The 6409-nt window shown below is 40.7% G+C and overlaps 1 long non-coding RNA gene across 2 annotated transcripts; it reads right to left on the bottom strand.

Moving 5' to 3' along the window:
- Positions 1 to 2868: 2868 nt before the first annotated feature.
- On the bottom strand, positions 2869 to 5102 carry LOC144898464 (uncharacterized). Of its 2 annotated transcripts, XR_013627343.1 has the most exons (5): positions 4901 to 5102; positions 3671 to 3773; positions 3302 to 3439; positions 3021 to 3196; positions 2869 to 2888 (listed from the first exon to the last, which is right to left on the bottom strand). It is a non-coding gene; the product is annotated as an uncharacterized LOC144898464 (long non-coding RNA). The 2 variants fall into 2 exon arrangements; XR_013627342.1 differs by lacking the exon at positions 2869 to 2888 and having other exon boundaries at positions 2907 to 3196.
- Positions 5103 to 6409: the final 1307 nt, after the last annotated feature.

Below are 6409 nucleotides of genomic sequence, written 5' to 3'. Positions count from 1 at the left end.
TTCTCACCGTGCTCCCAGGTTTCTCCAGGTGAGAGAGTGCTCTGTGCTGGAGGAAGATGTCGACGTCGTCCACCGCAGTGCCAGGTTGATAGGCGAACTGAAGCGGGTCCATCGAAGGACCCACCAGGGGGCGGAGATGGTCAAGGATCAGCCGCTCCAGGGTCTTCATCAGGTGTGATGTTAGTGCCACCGGCCTGTAGCTGCTGAGGTCCTTGGGGTGCGGCGTCTTGGGGACAGGAACCACACAGCTGGAGCTGGTTTCTCACCTGGGATGTTGTGAGGGTCAGGTTGGAGCAGGGGGGCTGTGCGCGGGGGGAAGTTGGTGAGGAGGTTGAGCTGATTAGCTGAGCAGTGGGGGGTGGCTGTGTGCAGGAGGGGGATGTGGGGCAGGGCTCTACATTAAAAACAAAAATGACTTGCCCATGGGGAATCCTTAAAGTGAGAACTACTTGCCCGAACTTGCCCCATGTAAAATGAAAAGACTGCCATAATGATATCATATATCAATATATGCTGATAATTCATCAGATAATAGTACTGACGCATTGTATTTGGAGGAATGTCTGAAAAATTGTGGAGATGTATGTTAACATGGCATGCCATACTACCTTACACATCGTAGTCGTAGTAAACAGTGATATTTATAAGTTGTGCACCACAATGAAACATTATTGAATAGACACATTTGTGTACTAGTAAAGTGTTTTTAATCCAGAAAAAATGCTCAATGGTCAAACAATAATTTGTGAAGCAAAGGTGAGAAAAATACACATAGAAATGGAAGCGCTAGATTTTGTAGCTTGTGCAAAATCAGCACTTGGTATTGGATCTAATCGGTGGTGTTTCATTGTGACCACTTCAAATTGTCACAGCAATGTGATTCACTCACCTGTGCCATCGTTTGATTTGCTGCCGCTAATGAAATACTTGTTTCATCACTTTTTGGTGTTTTCCTTCACAAGCTGTCACAAGTCAAACGATCGCTGAAGAACAGGTGTGGGTAAAACGCGGACTGTGGACTACGGACCGCGGACAAGAATGGTCTAAATAAACAATTCTGATTGGTCCATTTCAAGATTTGCAAGGATTGGTTTGCAAATTACCACCGGAATTACGCAGTCTGTTTTACCAACACCCAACAAGAACCGCTTTTAAAAAAACTCTTGGCAGTACGGCATGCCAAAGTGCACTTTCCCGACGGGAATATCACTGATTGGATTTACTTGAATGAATTTTGTTTTAACTTGCCCTGGGCCATCGGTACATCGTTATTGTCGAGCCCTGTGGAGGTGGGGCTGTCAATGGGTGAGGTGCTGGGCCGGGGGATGGGAAGATGGTTGATCGAACCTGTTGAAGAAAAGGTTCAGATCATTTGCCCACGTCTGGTCCCCAGCAGCCTGGGAGTCGGGCCCCTTGTGGCCAGAGATGGTTTGTCAGGCCTCTCCAGACTCCGCTTGTGGTTGTGATCTCATCATTACATTACATTATACTCTGTGTGGAGTTTGCATGTTCTCCCCATGCAGGTACTCCGGTTTCCTCCCACGTTCCAAAAACATGCTAGGTTAATTGGCGACTCCAAATTGTCCATAGGTACACAGCAAATTCAGAAGTGTTAAATCAACTCCTAGGGAGTTAAATTCAACACTTTGAAAGTGTCTATATTGGTCCACACTAAATCGAGTTAAAATAACACTTTTGAAAGTGTTAAACAGTTAACACTGTGACAGAGTTGGATCAACACTCTCAATAGTTGAAATTTAACACCCATCAGTGTTGAATTTACCTAACACTAGTGTGTAGTGTCAAAAATTAACACTATCATTGTGTTGTTTTAACACTGAATAAAATTCAAATTATACTAACACTATGGATAGTGTTAAATATTATACTACTACTACTGCTCATAATAATAATAATATTGATGTTAATGTTAATATTAATATTAATGATAATAATAATGTTGTTATTATCATCATTATTGTTGTTAATAATAATAATAATAATGATAATAACAACAACAACAATAAAATTTACAAAGAAAACCACACAAGTTGCAGTTTGAATCACCTGTATTTCAAACAAGCACACCACATTAACAACAGCACTGGCTATAACTGTTTGTCATAGGGCCTGTAATAAATCAACTCCTTAACTGGAAAAACAGAAAATGAATCTGCTCTCTCATTGATACAGTATGCACTGAAATGATCATCAAAATAAAGAGTGTCCACTCTGCAAGTCAAAATAAAAGCTTGCTCATCATGTATTATGATGTTGGTGACCTTTCTGAAAACAGGAACTTCCATATTTGTTCCAGTACAAACAAACATACCAGTCTGGTATTCTGTTCCATAGTTCTTCACCCAATTAGTGGTTGACACTTCACAGTATGCATTTTCATCAAAAACAGAACTTAAAACATCACCTCCTTCCAAGCTATCAATGGTTTCTTTCTTCACTGGACCAAACTCAAATCTCTGAAAATTAAAATTCTCCCAGTGGTAAGCTAGCTGTCTCTGGTGTTGTTTCACCAGTGCTTTTGTGATGTTTTTGAAATTTTTCACTGATCTTTTAAAAAAATTATGTTTTGCCTCGAACCTCATGCACCATACGTGAAGGAGTGGACCTATTTTTCTAATACAACGTGGATAATGTAGCATGAAATGATGCTTTGGAATCAATCTTTTCTGTGAAAACAAAGACTGAAATAGCTTGTGGTGGTCCTTAATCAAGTGCTTCAAATAGTATGTCATACCGTTAGTTACAATAGGTGAAAATACAATATTCACAATCTGAATCAAGAGGAGGAGCAGATTCCAGTAACAGTTATTTCTTTCCAATACATCACCAAAAATAAGAGGAGTATTTCTCAGAGCATCTCTCACCATCTAAAACATAAAGAATCATAAAGCAAATTAGCAATTATATCCATCACGATCATCATTATGTCCAACAACAAAAAAAGTTTGACACAGTTCTACTGCACAATATATTTGTGTGTGATATTTGATAACTAAGACCTCTTTTGCCGATTTCCGTTCAGCATGGGTTCTCTTCCCTCCATTTGTCCGAACAATCACTGTTGCATCAGATGAATCAGAGGATACTGGCACGGAGTCTTCTGACACTGACACAGATGAGTTGTCTGACATGGGTGACTCCAACGAAGTATATGAAAGATCATGATGAAGCACAACTGTAAACAGTAAAAGAAAAATGTATACACAAAATGAAAAAATAATTAGTTCTCCACAATACTCTATTGACGATCCACTCCTGACCTCACAAGCCTGAGTCTCACCTGTTGACTTAGTTGCCACCCTAACAGTAAGGTTCCCTGCTTGCAAAAGCTCCTCAAACACATCTGCATCGACTTCTGTCCCTGATTCATCTGTCAAGTGCAGCTCAGTCTCAAGTGGAAGATCTAGCTTATGAATGACTGATAAAAAAATATTAAATTTAGAGCAATGGAAAAATTATGATAAACAGAAATTTTCTAAACTTCTTTTCCCCAACATTTTAGATCAAGGGCACACAGGGCATTACCATTAGCTATCATAAACATAACTCCATAATATGAGACATTTACATATCACATAAATTCAGTAGATATTATAGCAATGAGTCAATTTACACAAACATTCTGGGCTCTATTAAAAGTGATGCCAACCTTTCTGAAGAAATGTGTTGAAGTCATCATAGCCATCCTCAGTCTCAGCCACTTTGACATACTTCTGCGTTTCTCCAAATCTCACCTTCACCAACATGATGTACTATAGAAAAACATAGAAGAATAGACATCCACACTACATCATCATTTACAGTATGTTTACCGTGGATGTGGAGAAACATGAAGATTTGGCCTTGCCTGAGTTCGACCGTCTGAGTATTTGTTTTGATTTTTTAAGTGTTACTCACAAGTCATGCCAACTAGTCTCCACCCCGACAACGGGGTCCAGCACAATGACACTGTTACTAAAGCTCAGCCTGCCTGCTATCATGACGGCTAACCTGGTTCTCCTGCCAACAACACCGACACTTACCCATAAACACAAAGACACATGATCAACTCGTCTCTAATTAGTTTGGCAAAATAACGTCAACTGAAGGCACATGACAGCGACATTATTGTTCATATGCATAGATAGCTAAAACACTGTAACTTTAAAGTTAAAAACTCACCGGCATTTCAGACGTTTATTATTATGGCCGCAGCTGGGGGGTGGGGGGTGTGTGTGACTCCGGTAACTTTATTAGCTGTGGCTAACGTTAGATTGAGAAGCTAACGTTAAGAATAAGCTTTTGTTAAGTCCCAAAAGTTAAAAATAAATAAAATACAATAAAATAAAATAATTAAATAAACTACTCCTCCCTGTAAGAGCAGAGCTCTGTGTGGCTGGCGTGGTGGTCCGGTGCCTAAGGCCTAAGGCAGCAACATGCTACCCGGCTCACAGAGCTAGCCTGACTTTTAGCAATAGCAGCAGTCTCTGGGCAGGCGGGAGCTCAACCCCCCGGCCCAGCCCCGGCTCTCTAACCTTACTCCATCGCTTGATATTTTCATCGAAACTAGACCATAGCTAATTAATTGCCATAAGCGCACTTCGATGGCCTACAGATTTTCCGACAGAGAATATTCTGTTAATGTGATGCCTCATGCTCGTGCTACACCATTTTAGCTAGCTTTAACCTCTTACAAAAAATGTGCAGTTATATACCGTGTTATCCAAACGTGTAGCCTAAGCAAGCTGTGTATATTCATCAACACTGATGTGCAAAAGGAACATTAATGCACCCTTAAAAAATAGCATACAACAGCTAACCTTAACATTGGACTTGGCCTACCTTGTTAGAGCTATAGACAGGACTCCGCGACACTTATCGACACATATAAAATACTTACTGAAAAGATACTCCGTGAAGTCTGGAGGTAAAGTCGTCCTCTGCTGACCGTGCTCGAGTCTCCAAGTCGTCCCGCCCTTTAGACAAACACGTCACAGATCCGTTGGAATTCTGGGAGCAACACTGTTAAGTGTTGATTTTAAAATCAACACTTAACAGTGTTGCTTGGATTTAACTCCCTGGATTAACACCAACTCTTTTGAGGAATTAACTCTCACATAGTTGAATTAAACTAAGCAAGTGTTAAATTAACACTGTATTTTTAACATACAACACCAACACTGGAAATCTAACACTTTTGATTTTGCTGTGTATGAATGTGAGTGTGAATGGTTGTTTGTCTATATGTGCCCTTTGATTGGCTGGCCACCAGTCCAGGGTGTAACTCGCCTCTCGTCCAAAGACAGCTGGGATAGGCTCCAGCACTCCCGCGACCTTCGTGAAGAAAATACGGTAAAAAATTAATGACTGAATGAATATTTTGTATATCTTCTCTTACCCAGGACGTGTCCTCATAAATGACAAGATATGTGCATGTGCTGCTCTTCTGTTTACTTGCTAGCAAAGCCACATTTGTTTACAATTCCTAATGACGCCACCATCAGGCACAAGTGATTGAAGTTCCTGATTCTCTACCAGCAAAAGAAATTGATTTTAATCTGTCAACGGCATTTCACTGGACTGTTTTGTGAACATGGTTCAGTATACAGCTGGACTAGCCGACACCTTTTCAACGTTACTTGGTCGTGTGGACTGAGCAAGCAGTAAGTAACATTTATCAGTGTCATAACGGCGTTTACTTTGCAGCAGAATGGGCATGCCTCAAAGCGGGCCACAGCGCTTCACTTGTTCTACATTTTGTCATGTTACAGCCTCATTCCAAACTGAATTAAATTAATCTCTTACCTCAAAATTCTACACAAAATACTCCATTATGACAATGTGAAAAAGGTTTTTTTGACATGTTTTGAATTTATTAAAAATAGAAAACAAAAAAATCACATTTACATAAGTATTCACAGCCTTTGCCATGAAGCTCAAAATTGAGCTCAGGTGCATCTTTTTTCCACTGATCATCCTTGAGATCTTTCTACAGCTAATTGGAGTCCACCTGCAGTAAATTCAGTTGATTGGACATGATTTGGAAATATAATAACTGTCTATATAAGGTTCCACAGTTGACTGTGCATGTCAGAGCACAAACACCAAGCATGAAGTCAAAAGAACTGTCTGTAGACCTGCGAGACAGGATTGTCTTGAGGCACAAATCTGGGGAAGGATACAGAAAAATTTCTGCTGCTTTGAAGGTCCCAATGAGCACAGTGGCTTCCATTATTCGTAAATGGAAAACGTTTGGAACCACCAGGAGGTGGTGACCAAGGCCCCGATGGTCACTCTGTCAGAGCTCCAGCGTTCCTCTGTGGAGAGCCTTCCAGAAGGACAACCATCTCTGCAGCAATCCACCAATCAGGCCTGTATGGTACAGTGGCCAGACGAAAGCCACTCCTTA

This window comes from Doryrhamphus excisus, linkage group LG5, assembly GCF_037039965.1.
Source record: "Doryrhamphus excisus strain RoL-2023G ecotype Guam linkage group LG5, RoL_Dexc_Guam_v1.1, whole genome shotgun sequence".
NCBI classification, from domain to species: Eukaryota; Metazoa; Chordata; class Actinopteri; order Syngnathiformes; family Syngnathidae; genus Doryrhamphus; species Doryrhamphus excisus.
The sequence above is the reverse complement of the archived record's forward strand: the minus strand, read 5'-3'. Positions and strand labels throughout refer to the sequence as shown.